The sequence below is a fragment of the Monodelphis domestica genome, chromosome 2 (assembly GCF_027887165.1).
Source record: "Monodelphis domestica isolate mMonDom1 chromosome 2, mMonDom1.pri, whole genome shotgun sequence".
NCBI lineage: Eukaryota > Metazoa > Chordata > Mammalia > Didelphimorphia > Didelphidae > Monodelphis > Monodelphis domestica.
The window spans coordinates 303,149,166-303,162,851 of record NC_077228.1 but is presented as its reverse complement, the minus strand read 5'-3'; the positions used below and the strand labels follow the sequence as shown (position 1 = coordinate 303,162,851).

The window sequence follows — 13,686 nt, the reverse complement described above, 5'->3', positions numbered from 1 at the left end:
GAATTCACCATGAATTCAACAATAACATGAAAAGCAAAGAAAGTAAAACCAAAAATACCCAGTTTATAAGTATATTTCAACTTGTAAATGAACAATAGTGGCAAGACATATTAAAAATAATTAAGTCAAGCCACTAGATACTAAAGACTATACTAGACATTTATTAAGCACTTATTATAGACCTAGGGCTCTATTAAATGACAGGAATACAAGAATAGGTAAAAATAGATCCTATTCTCAAGAAGCTCACATTCTAATTGGAGACAGAATATGCTAGCAACTTCATCCATATAAAGCATATGTTTAACAAATTGGACAAAATCTGAGTGGAAAAAACAATAAAAGTGATAATTCCTAAAAAGGTCTTTTGCAGAAGGTAAGTTTTAGGCTTAATGTTGAAGAAGGCCTAGGAAGTCAGAAACAGAAGGAAATTAGGAGGGAGAACATTTCAGGAATGGAGGAACACCAGTGAAAAACGACAGAATTGAAATTCTTGTGTAAGGGGAAAAAAAGCAAGTATAAAATAAAAAAAGGATCAATAAATCAAGGACAGTGGTGATATTTCTAATTAAAGTTAATTTACACATTTCTTTAGGTTGGTTATTGTTCAGTAAGGAATGGGTGTTTTAGATGCATATACTACCATTTATAATTGTTTCCTGTTTTGGCAATGGATGTGGGGAAGGGGGCATACAATTATCACATGATTTTAGTCATCCCCATGACTTATTTAATTAATAGAAGAAAAAATTAAAAATCAAAAAATCAAAGCTTTATAAAATAATAAATTTGGGCATGTCTTTGTCTGCTAGATGTGACTGTATTTTCCCTATTGAGATTGGGTAAAACACTTATCTACTTATTTCCTAAACACCCAGATATGTATGTCATGTAGTAGACAGAGTCTGGGGGTCAAATCTTCATTTGCTATTGGCAAATTTATATTTTAAATACTCAAGTTATTTTTGTCTTTTAATGATGCTAAACCATAGTAGTAAGGAAACTGATCTAGACTTAGAACTGTTGCTGGACACAGTAATATATTCACATAGAGTAATTGCTTAATTTAAATGCTTGTTGAATGACTAAATTTTATAATTGTATTACAGATTTAAAATTCAGTTTCTATTTTTAGGTAGTTCATTAGATATCTCATTGTATTCTCGTAGCCACAGGTAAATTTACTTCTCTATAATAAAACTTTGTTGGCATTTAAGGAAAATACATTTTAAATTGTGAGTGGGTAAATATAGGGATGGAACCTGTGATTTCACTGCTTTATGAAACTTAATGATGGGGGGAAAACAATCCCTCTATCAATGGAGGTTGGTGCTTTTTTTGTAATTAATATTCTTCAACTATTTCCTTTAGCACTCACAGATTTAGTTACTTGCTAAAAATGTTTTTCTATCTACTTTATCTGCCTTCCTCAACAAATTGTAGACAACAAACAAAAAAACCCCTGAGGTATGTAATAATTAAAATGGTTGATGTCATAAACTGTAGTGATTAAAATAGTGGAAGACTTAAATTGTAGTAGACATAAGAGTGGATGAGTAAATTGTGACCGCAGAAAATATGTTTTCACTACAGTGTCTTGTTTCAAATCAAATATAAGGTGGTCACCAGGGAAATATTCCCAATTATGAATATATACCCAAGTCAACTGGGTTTTATAGAGATTTTAATTAATAATACAATGAGGAATTAAAGAAAGAGAGAAAGAGTAAGAAAGGAATAAGTATGAAGGGCCTTAAGCCAACATGGCCTAGACCTGAGTCTTAAGAGAGAGAGATCAGTCAGTCTTTAATCACTCACCACAAGATCTGTCCAAGCAAGGATTCTAGTGATACCAGGCCAGCTCCATCTCAGCTGCCTTCACCAGCTCAATCCTCAATCTGAAATGTCCCCGAGAGAGTCTCTAGAGAGACCCTTCAAGGCAGCCTTTCCCAGCTGACTGTTTCTTTGTTCCTTGTAAATTCACAAGTTGCTTGACCTTTATGTAGTGTCTTTGAGACACTACATGCCCTACTACTGCCTAACCTCTATCCATTCCCTCATTCCTGGTCACCAAGCCCCTGTTGTAAGATATAAAAAGCCCAGAACATAGCTCCAAGACAAGGCAGGGTCAATCTCTGCACACTATCCTCCCAGCCAAATTCAACATGAGTTTTAAATGAATAAATTTCTCTTTTTATTTCAAAACTAAGTTATGAAGTCTTGTATTCTTGCAAGAGTACCCTTCCCCAAGCCCAGGTTCACCTCAAGCCCCCCACAACACTATCATGACGGTCAGAGTCTTACTTATTACACCAGGCTGCCTCTCATTACCAACACCAGTGATAACAACATAGCTGGAAATTAGCCCTCTCTCACCCAGAGAGTACCATACCATACCATACCATACCATACCATACCATACCATACCATACCATCTACCATAATAGAATGGGGACCTAATCAATAAGCCTATGTATTATGAGCATATTTGGAGTGTTTGGCTGATGCAGCTACCATTCTTTCCCCTACTCTTCTCAACATGCACCTGTGGAAAAATGTGGGGAACTTGCTTTTCTGGAGGCAAAAGGATACATAAAGAAAATACCTTGGAGAGATTTTTAGCACATGAAGTCTCTAACTGGTTGCAGTTGAGTAACCACATAGTAAAGAGTAGCCATTTTGATTAACTATGGAACTGGAACTGAGGTGCATTTAAAAAGCATTACACATCCAAAGTCTATCCCTCTTGGTCTCATTGTTCTTTGATTCACTGCATTCTGGGGAAGAGGAGAGCCCTTCCCAAAACATAGCCTTGCAATATAAGACAATGTTCTTTTCATCTTTGAGTTTATTGTTTTCTGCTTCCAGATGAAGGCGATTAGAGGTTTATATATTTTAAAAGGAGTAAAAGAGAGTTCCATTAGATAGTCTAAGAGCATCACCAGTGCTATAGTTCAGTCTTCAAATCCTCACAGAATAAAATTTGTATTTCAACCAAATGGTTATGCCCCATTTGAGCATAGTGCCAATGATATTATGCAGAAATCATATTGTAAGGGGGAAACTCAGTAGCTCAGTGTATTGAAAGCCAGGCCTAGAGATGGGAAGTTCAAATATAGCCTCAGACACTTCCTAGCTATGTGATCCTGGGCAAGTCACTTAAACCCCATTGCCTAACTCTTACCACATGTATTGGTTCCAAGGCAGAAGGTAAAGGTTAAAAAAAATATATATTGTAGGAGCCCACCCTCCCCAGGGTATGAAAAGAGTGTGACTCTCCAGGTATTGGGAGAGAAATGTTTGTGCTTCAGTATTTGATTGGTTGGTTTTTTTTTCTTTTTTGATAGTTAATATCTTTATAAAAGCTATCAATATGAATTGGTTAAATAGAACTGGGAAATTAATTCCTGGTATCTAAGAGTGTATGTGTGTGTGCTTGGGATGGGGAGACACACTAGAACACAAGGTGATTGGATTGTAAAAAGACACACCCAAAGAGCACTCTCAAGGGAGGTTCCTAGAACCCTGAAAAATTGATTTGGTTAGCCTAATATGAATATCAATAAAAAGCACAATTAAATAACACACTTCACTTTCTTCTCTTTGCCTCTTTCTGGAACTACTAGGGATTTTTATAAAATATCAAGGGCTGTTGCTTCATATTGCTGGCAAAATGTAGCTTTGCTCAATAGGGTCAAGTATTTTGGGAGTGGTAGGTAAGAATAACTAGAAGACTGGAAAACTTTAGTGAATTAGAGCAGGAGTTTCTTTATTTCTCCAGAAAATACCAATATCAGTAAGAATTTTCCCAAATTGGGCTTCTGGCACTGGATTCTTAGAGATTTCTTATCTTCAAGAGGCCCCAGATGAGTTTAAGATATCTTAGTAGCAACTAAGGATTTGCATTATTTTACCTTCAGAAAGTTATTTGAATATGTTACATATGGAAGAGTTAGGTTAAATCCCTTGGAAAATAAATTTCAATTTTAGTTTAGAAGGAAATACAAATTTTAAAATCCGATTTTAAAATTGAAAATGTTACAGTAACATTTATTGTAACTTCTAAGCTACTTAACAGAAATCTCTCACACAAGCCAACCTGGCTCAAAAATGTTCAAATAAATGATGGCATTCAAAAATAATTTTCAAAACCATTTGAAGCTTGACTTTTCCACTATCTCAATGTGGGACCTGAAGCTCTCCCTATCTTTTTTTTCTGCCCTAAGAAATGGCTATGACTTGCCTCCTAAGGAAGAAAAAAGAATACCCAAGATCTCTAATACGTCTTAAAGTATATAGTTATGCTATTGAATATTTTTATTTATCCAAATTCAAACTTTAATTCCTCTAAACAGCACCAACATTTGTGAATGCTTACTGCCCTTTATGGCTTAGCTAGAGGACTATTTCTTACAAAAGGCATGGATTGTGCATCACAATGAAGTTTATTTCATCACAGCTAGTATTTTATAGGGCAATGGCATTATAGGGCTAAAGGATTACGTAATCTTTTTACAAAGACAATTGTTAGTAATGATTTACAATATTAGTACAATGAGTTAGTTTACTTTACTGAAGCTTAGACAGGGTTTTCTATAGTATAATGAATCAATGTGTCAATGTATAACCATCTAACCCAGATTCTCATAGAATGCCTGCACTAGTAGTTTCTTGGAAGGACATGCAGTATTTACAAAGTATAGCAGAGAGGGGTTAGAAACATCAGGTGAAGTCATGGGTCTACATGGCTAATTCTAGCTAGGCCATGGCTATGATTTTAGTGGGATCTGTTCTTATTACTCGAGACTACATTATTTGTTTTTTGTTGTTTTTTTTTTTAATTTTTGATAGAATTCACTTGTGAATGTATCTGGCCCTGGAGATTTTTTCTTAAGAAATTCCTTGATAGCTTGTTCAATTTCTTTTTCTGAAATGGGATTATTTAAATATTCTATTTCCTCTTTTGTTAATCTAGGCAATTTATATTTTTAAAATATTCACCCATTTTACCTAAACAGTCATGTTTATTGCAATATAATTGGGCAAAATAGTTATTAAAAATTACCTTAATTTGTTCTTCATTATAGGAGAGATCACCCTTTTCTTCTTCAATACTTTTAATTTGCTTCTCTTCTTTCTTTTTTTATTAGATTAACTAGTACTTTATCTATTTTATTTGTTTTTTCAAAGTATCAGCTCCTACTCTTATTTTCAATAGTTCTTTTACTTTCATTTTTGTTAATTCCTCCTTTTATTTTTAGGATTTCCAATTTAATTTTTATCTGGATATTTTTAATTTGTTCTTTTTCTAACTTTTTAATTTGCTGGTCCAATTCATTTATCTCCATCCTCTCAATTTTGTTGCTATATAGACTGAGCAATATACATTTTCCCTGAGTACTGCTTTGGCTGTATCCAATAGATTTTGATATGTTGTCTCCTCATTGTCATGCTCTTTAATGAAGTCTGTAATTGTTTCTAGGATTTCTTTTTTGATCCACCAGTTCTGAAGAATTAGATTATTTACTTTCTAATTAATTTTAAGTTTGCCTTTCAATGAACACTTTTTAATTATAATTTTATCCCATTATGATCTGAGAAAGTTGCATTTATTATTAGTTTTTCTGCATTTGTATGCATAATTTCTATGCCCTGGTACATGGTTGATCTTTGTATATGTACCAGGTACTATTGAGAAGTTTTATTCCTTTTTATCCCTGTTCAGTTTTCTCTAGATATCTATTAACTCTTAATTTAATTCTTAATTTTTCTAGCATTTCATTCATTCCCCTTACTTCTTTCTTATTTATTTTTTGTTCAATTTATCTAGTTCTGAAAATGGGAAGGTTGAGATACTCCACTAGTATGGTCTTACTTTCTACTCCCTCCTCAAGCTCCTTTAATTTTTCCTTTAGAAATCAAGATACTATACCATTTGGTGCATAAATGTTTAGTAATGGATATTACCTCATTGTTTATAATATCTGTTAGCAAAATGTAATTTCCTTTTATATCTCTTTTAATCAGATTAATTTCTACTATAGTGTTGTCAGGTATCATGATTGCTACTCCTGTTTGTTTTTGTTTTTGTTTTTTACTTTAGATGACCCATAATAAATTCTGCTTCAGCCTTTCACTTTGAATCTGTGTGTCACCCTGCCTCAAATGTGTTTCTTGTAAACAAGATATAATAAAATTCTGCTTTTTAATCCACTCTGCTATCTGCTTGTTTTATGGCTGAGTTCATCCCAAACACATTGTGTTATGATTACTAACTATTTATTTCCCTCCATAATATTATCCCCATTAAGTCCTGCTCTATTCCCTTTCTCTCTGTTCCTCCTTACCAGGATTTTTTTTCACACCCCCACTTCCCCCTCCCTCCAATTACTTCCTTTCTTCCTTTGTGTTATTTCCCTTCTACTTCCCTGAAGGGTAAGTTAGAATTCCATACTCCACTGAGTATACTTGTTTTTCCCTCTCTGAGCCAGTTACAATGAGAATAAATTTTCAGCATTGCTCATCAACATTCTTATCCTCCCCTCTCTTTAATTATTTTTCAAGTGTCTTTATGTTTTATAATATACTTCATTCTATCTCTCCCTTTCCTTTTCTCTCAGTGCAACCATCTCTTTCAGCCCTTGGTTGATTTTTTACATATCATTCATATGCATATATATCATACATATCATTCCATATCATCACATTTACATATACATCATATCATCATATATCATCATATATATCACATTATCATAATCAGCTTACTTCTTCACCCTCTTTCTTGAGTAAACTCCTTCTGTTTTCTCTGAGAATAATTTCTGAGAATTACAGAAATCCTCTTTCCATGTAGACATACAAACATTTTTATCTTAATGAGTTCCTTAATTTTTCTCTTCCTTTTTTATCTTTCTGGGCTTCTCTTCTGTCTCATGTTTGGATTTCAAATTTTTTTAGGTCTGGCTTATTCCTTAGGAATTCTTGGAAATTTTCTATCTTATTGAATGACCATTCCCGCCCCCCCCCCCCGAAAGAATATACTCAGTTTTCTGGATAGGTGACTGTGCTCTAAACCCAAATCTTTGGCCTTCCTGAATATCATATTTCATGACCTACCCTCCATTAATGTAGATGCCCCTAGGTCCTGAGTGATTCTGATTGTAGCTCCATGGTATTTTAATGGTTTCTTTCTGGATGCTTGCAGTATTTTTTTCCTTGGCTTAGTAGTTCTTACATTTAGTTATGACATTCCTGGAAGTTGACATTTGAGGATTTCTTCTGTAGGTGATTTGTGAATTCTTTTGATTTCAATGTTATTTTCTTGTTCAAGGATCAAAGTAGCTACCTTTGATAATTTCTTTTAATATGATATCCAAGGATTTTTTTGTCATCTTTGCATTCAGGTAGTCAAATAATTCTCAGATGGTCTCTCCTAGATCTATTTTTTTCCCAATAAGATGTTTCATGTTTTCCTCCATTTTTTCATTCCTTTGATTCTGTTTTATTGTGTTTTGATTTCTCATGAAATTCTTAGTTTCTAGATGGTAAATTCTGATTTTGAAGACTTACTTTTCCTCTGTCAGTTTTTGGTTCTCCTTTTTTTCATTTGGCCCATTTCTTCTTGTATTGGTTTCATTTTTTTTCTTGCATTACTTCCCTTTCTTCTTGCATCACTTTATTTTCTTCTTGGATCACTTTCATTTCTCTTCTTCACTTTTCCTCTCTCTCTCTCTTAATTGGTTTTTGAAGTCTTTTTTTGAGCTCTTCCAGACTTTGTGCCCAATCCATATTTTCCTTTTGGACTTTGGGTGTGTTCCCTTTGCTTTCCCTGTCCCCTTTTGTGTCTGCACCTTGGTCTTTGTCTCCATAAAAATTCTTTAGAGTTAGGTGCTTTTTTGTTTCCTCAGTTTTCCTATCTAATTATAGTCAAGCTCTGTTTTCTGAGAAATTAGTGTAACCTCTTAAACTTCAGTTCTTCCTTAATACTATTTTCAGCTTATTTTCTGGGTCATTACTAGTTTACCAGATGGTCTGAGGGCTGAGAACTATGAGAGGCCCATCCCCTGCTGATTCAAATGACCCTTATGATGCTAATAACTGAAAGACTTTCCTCAGAATTCAATGTAAGCTTTTGATTTTAGTCTGAACTTGATCAGGGAAGAGGCTGATAAAATTCTAGCCACAAGCTTAGGCTCAAGTTTTGGGTCTCAAGCTGTTCTTGATTCAATCATGCATACCCTTGATTGCCCTGTCCTAGAACTCAACCATTTGTTTTGGGCAAAAATATCCTGGGGAGGCTCCCCCTGAAAACTATGTCCTCACCCCAAACTATACGTCCTCATCTGAAGCCCACACTGGGATTCCTGTCTTTGCTCTGGGCCCATGTGGATGAGCCAGACCCTGTCAGCTTAGGCTGCCCTGGGCTGGGAATCCAGACTTCTCCACAGATTTGAAATTTCAAGGGGTGTGAGTTGGCTTAGACCACTATTTGCCCATGTAGGATGTCAGGATCTGAATGTTAGTTATGATTTAAGTTCAGAACCTGTTACAGCAGATGTGGATTGGGGGGGGGGGGTTGCGGGAGGTTGTGGTTTGCTCTTGGCTTGCTTTCCACTTCATTCTATAACCTACTGCTAGCTCTGCTCCCCTCTCAACTCAGTTCCCCAGATGGTCTCTGCCTTCTCTGGCATTTTCTTTTCTTGAAGGTTGTTTCACTCTGTCTCCTTCTGGGTTCTTTCACTCCTTTATTAGTTTTGTGGCAATAATTTACTCTTTGTTGGAGAGAATTTGTCATGTAATGAGACAACCTTGCTGCCCTAGTTACTCCTCCATCTTGGCTCCACCCCGGAAGTCTGTTCATGATTAGGGTTTTGATGTATAAAGATCACTCTATTGCAAATATGAATAACATGGAAATAGGTTTTGCACAATATTTGTATAATCCAGTGTAACTACTTATTAACTCTGGGAGGGGAGGAGGGAAAATGAGGGGGGGAATCATAAATCATGGAACCATGGAAAAATATTCTAAATAAACAAATTTTTAAAATTAATTTTAAAAAAGAATGCACCACATACTTATAGTTATATAAATTGTAAGATTACTTTTAATTTTTTAATACCTTTAAATAGTCAGGTTGCAGATTCAGTTTAAATTTATTATGAAATATGTGAAGAAGTGAGTAACACTTTTGCTAAAAAATAAATATCAAAATTATCAACAGTTACAAACCAATATAACTAATATGTCATGTCTATTAAATTTTTCATATGAGAATGATCCATGTATTTCTTGCTTAAAATACAAGTGCGAAACATTTAATATCTCATAACAACACTGTATATCTTTATGATAATAAAAGTACCTGAGAAATATAAAGTTTCATATGACCTGATATCACTGTTATCTATTGATTGTAAAGCATTCATTGAAGGCAGCTGGGTGGCTCAGTGGATTGAGAACCAGGCCTAGAGAGTGGAGGTCCTAAGTTCAAATCTGGCCTCAGGGACCTTTTAGCTTTGTGACCATGGGCAAGTCACTTAAGCCACATTGCCTAGCCCTTACAACTCTTTTGCCTTGGAACCAATATACAGTACTAATTCTATGACAAAAGGTAAATTTCTTGTTTTTTTAAAAGAAATTTGTTAATTTAACAGCTTGAAATTTTTCCATGAATATTCTGAAGATGAGGTGTCTCTAAGGTGAGTGCCACAATATGTAATTTCATCATAGATATGACTACATCAATCAATAACTATCTGAAAATCCAAAAACTCTAGATTAACTAGAGCAAAATATATCTTCTAACAAAATATCTCATCCAAATATGAAAATAGTCAAGATTCCTTGCAAGACATAACAAGTAAAATCTTGTTTAATTATTCTTATATAATAAACATCAGACAAATAAAAAATAAAAAAAAATATGCTTGTATAAATGGTTTGGCACTGTTGATGAGCTATTCCCAATGAAAGGTGAGGTTTTTCAGATACTTTTGTTAGCACATAATATTGTTATAGTTGCACCAAGTCCCAGAACACTAGTTTCCCATAAGAGACTGTTCATTCCTCATTTTGAAGAGCAAATGACATCACAGATCTCAACTTGTGTATGAATTGGATTTAAATGAGGCAGAGTTGCACAAAGGCATCAGTCTTACTCTTTTCCAGCCATAGAAATTTAATGGAGAGACAAAAATGAGGACCACTCCTAATGGCTCCAGATACAGTTGGTCTCAGATGTCCCTTGTCTTCTTCAGTGTCTGACCAAATCTGAAGGATTGCACAGTGCATGAATTAGCACTCTTCATGGCCTTTGGTACATTTTTTTTTCATCTGCTTATTCTGCCAGGAGAAAATTTTATATGATTAGGTTAGGCATTTCCCTCTAAGTCACTGATGGGTTTGAGTTCCTGTTGATTACCTCAATCTGGTTTAGCCTATCTCCTGGGATGTTTATACAGGGCTGTGGCTACTAAGAATCCTATAGCTTCTTTAAGTCACAGGGAATGATCAGGTACCTGATGGTGGCGTCCAAGTTCTATGAGTAGCCTTGAAAAGAACTTGGCAAGCCCTCATACCACAGGTTCTTCCTGTGTTTCCTGAACATCCCATACACTTCTTGTAAGAATATAGAAGGGGAGCAACAAATTGGGAAAGAATCTTTCTAACAAAAACTTCTGACAAAAGTCTATTCACTCAAATTTATAAGGAACTAAATCAATTGTACAAAAAATCAAGCCATCCCCCAATTGATAAATGGGCAAGGGACATGAATAGGGAATTTTCAGTTAAAGAAATCAAAACTATTAATAAGCACATGAAAAAAAATGTTCTAAATACCTTCTAATCAGAGAAATTCAAATCAAAACAACTCTGAGGTTCTACCTCATACCTAGCAGATTGGCCAACATGACAGCAAAGGAAAGTAATGAATGCTGGAGGGGATGTGGCAAAATTGGGACATTAATGCATTGCTGATGGAGTCGTGAATGGATCCAACCATTCTGGAATGTAATTTGGAACTATGCCCAAAGGGCACTAAAAGACTGTCTGCTCTTTGAGCCAGCCATAGCACTTCTGGGTTTATACCCCAAAGAGATAATAAGGAAAAAAGAATTACACAAGAATATTCATAGCCATGCAGTTTGTGGTGGCAAAAAATTGGAAAATGACGGGATGCCCTCCAATTGGGTATGGCTAAACAAATTGTGGTTATACTGGTGTACTGGTGGTAGGATACTATTGTTCTCAAAGGAATAATAAACTGGAGGAATTCCATGGGAACTGGAATGATTTCCAGGAATTAATGCAGAGCGAAAGGAGCAGAACAAGGAGAACATTGTACACAGAGACTGATACACTGTGGTACAATAGAATGTAATGAACTTCTTTACTAGTAGCAATGCAATGATCCAGAACTATTTGGAGGGACATATGAGAAAAAATGCTATCCACATCCAGAGGAAGAACTGGGGGAAAAGAAACACAGAAGAAAAACAACCACTTGATCACATGGGTCAGTGGGGCTATGACTGGGAAAGTGGACTCTAAAAGATCACCCTGGTGCAAATATTAATAGTAAGAAAAAAAGGGTCTTGATCGATGGCTAAACCCAGTGGTCATATAGTGTGTCATATATGGGAGGGGTCTGGGAGGAGGGGAGGGAAGGAACATGAGTCTTATAACCATGGAAAATTATTCTAATCATCTAATTAAATAAAATTTTAAAAATAAACAAAATCTATAACATTGTCATCAAAAAAGTGTATATATGAAGTGTGTGTGTGTGTGTACATATACTTCATATAAATGTCCCTATAATGGATATTCCATTACCTTAAAGAGTTTGGTCTGATCATCTTCACCAGAAAGATCAAGTGAATAAAGAATGTCCACTGCCCAGATTGTGTCATAATTATATCATATCTTGCACTTGTATAGATCTTAACCACCTCTGCAAATCTGTGGGACAATGGTTACAAATAGAGAACAAATCTGTTCCAGAATTAAATAAAATGTATGTTGTTTTCAGGAAATTGAAAAGCTCCTTTAAAAATTGCAAGTTTGTCCTTGAAATAACAACAAAATCCCCAAGATTTAATCATTTTCATGTTCCTATGAAACATGGAATGAACAAAACAGTGTTTGAAGAACTGAAAATGATAATCATGACACCTTCCTGCTTGCACCGGCCTCCTCCTGAGTAGCTCCTTCCTACTGTTCGCTCTGTGCATGGCTGACTGGAGTTGCGCGTGCAGCTGCAGGTATGGAAGACAGGAAGGAAGTTGAAGGAAGCCAGGGAGGAGATGAAGGAGGGGTGGAGGCTTGTGAACCTCTGAGGAGATCTGGAGGGCCCTATCGGGAGCAGCAGAGCTGACCAGCAGCGTATTTCAGAAATAATTGGTGAATTCATTGCAACACCATGCTTGTAGAGAAAGTTTGTATGTCTCTGGACCCTACCTTCCAGGGTTCTCCCCTCAGCAGTCCCCAAGACCTCTCCTGTTCTGAGGAATTCCATTCTGAATACAAATAATCAATGGCTCTTGCAATCCAACAGAGGCTCCATTACCAAATCAAGAGTTGGAGTCCAGCATGGAGAAACTGGCCAAGAAATTAAGCAAGTAGCATTTGAACCATCAGCAGAAAAAATATTTAAAATTGATCAGGTGGGAAGGCGGTCTGTTGCTGGAGAAGCCACTGTTGGCCTTGGAGCACTCTGCTTCTATTGCTAGGGAATGTCAAATGAGATTGGGGCTATTGAAAAAACTCTAATCTGGCCTCAGTATGTGAAGAACAGAATTCATGCCACCTATCAGTATTCCCAGTGAGTGTTGGTTTAACAGCATTGTCTGCCTTAGCAATCTGCTGATCACTTGGCTTAATGGCCTTTATGATGAAAGGCTCTTGGTTGGCAATCAGAGCAACTTTTGCCACTGTCATGGGTGCTGGAATGATGGTTCAGTCAATATTATATGAACACAACTCAGGCCTAAAACATATTGTTGCATGGCCCATTCTGTTGTCATAGGTGTAGTGGTGGCCCCTCTGACTTTGTTGGGTGGCCCTTTGATCCTCTGAGCTGCTTGGTATACAGCAAGCATTGTGGGAGGCCTCTCTACTGTTGCTATGGGTGCTCCAAGTAAAACATTTCTAAACATGGGAGCACCACTGGGAATCTTTGTTTCTTCTTTGGGATCTATGTTTCTACCACCTACCACTGTAATTGGTGCTAGTCTTTATTTTGTGGCAACATATGGTGAATTAGTTATTTTTAACATGTTCCTCCTATATGATACCCCAAAAACCATCAATGGTGCAGAAATAATGCCACAATATGGTGTAGAAAGATATGACCCCATTAACATGATGATGGGTATCTACATATATACACTACATATCTTTTATTCAAGTAACCACCAAGCTAGCAATTGGGAGCAACAGGAAGAAATAAATTGATTCCATTTTGAACCATCTAAAAACTCTTCAAATACTCTTTGCTTGTGTTCTTAGTGTATACTTATTAAATCATTTCTTGTATAAGCAGCTTTGATTAAAGTCAGAATATGAGAGCCACATTAGCATAGTTTCTATTCCAGTACAATATGATGCTTCAAGTTCCACCTTTCTTGAGAATAAATTCAACACTTCTCTTGCAAATAAGCACATAAAGTTTTCTGTTTTTA

The 13,686-nt window shown here is 35.7% G+C and overlaps 1 pseudogene; it reads left to right on the top strand.

Annotated features, from left to right (window-relative positions):
• Positions 1 to 13,454, top strand: part of LOC100619877 (growth hormone-inducible transmembrane protein-like) — a 68,345-nt pseudogene extending 54,891 nt beyond the window's left edge.
• Positions 13,455 to 13,686: the final 232 nt, after the last annotated feature.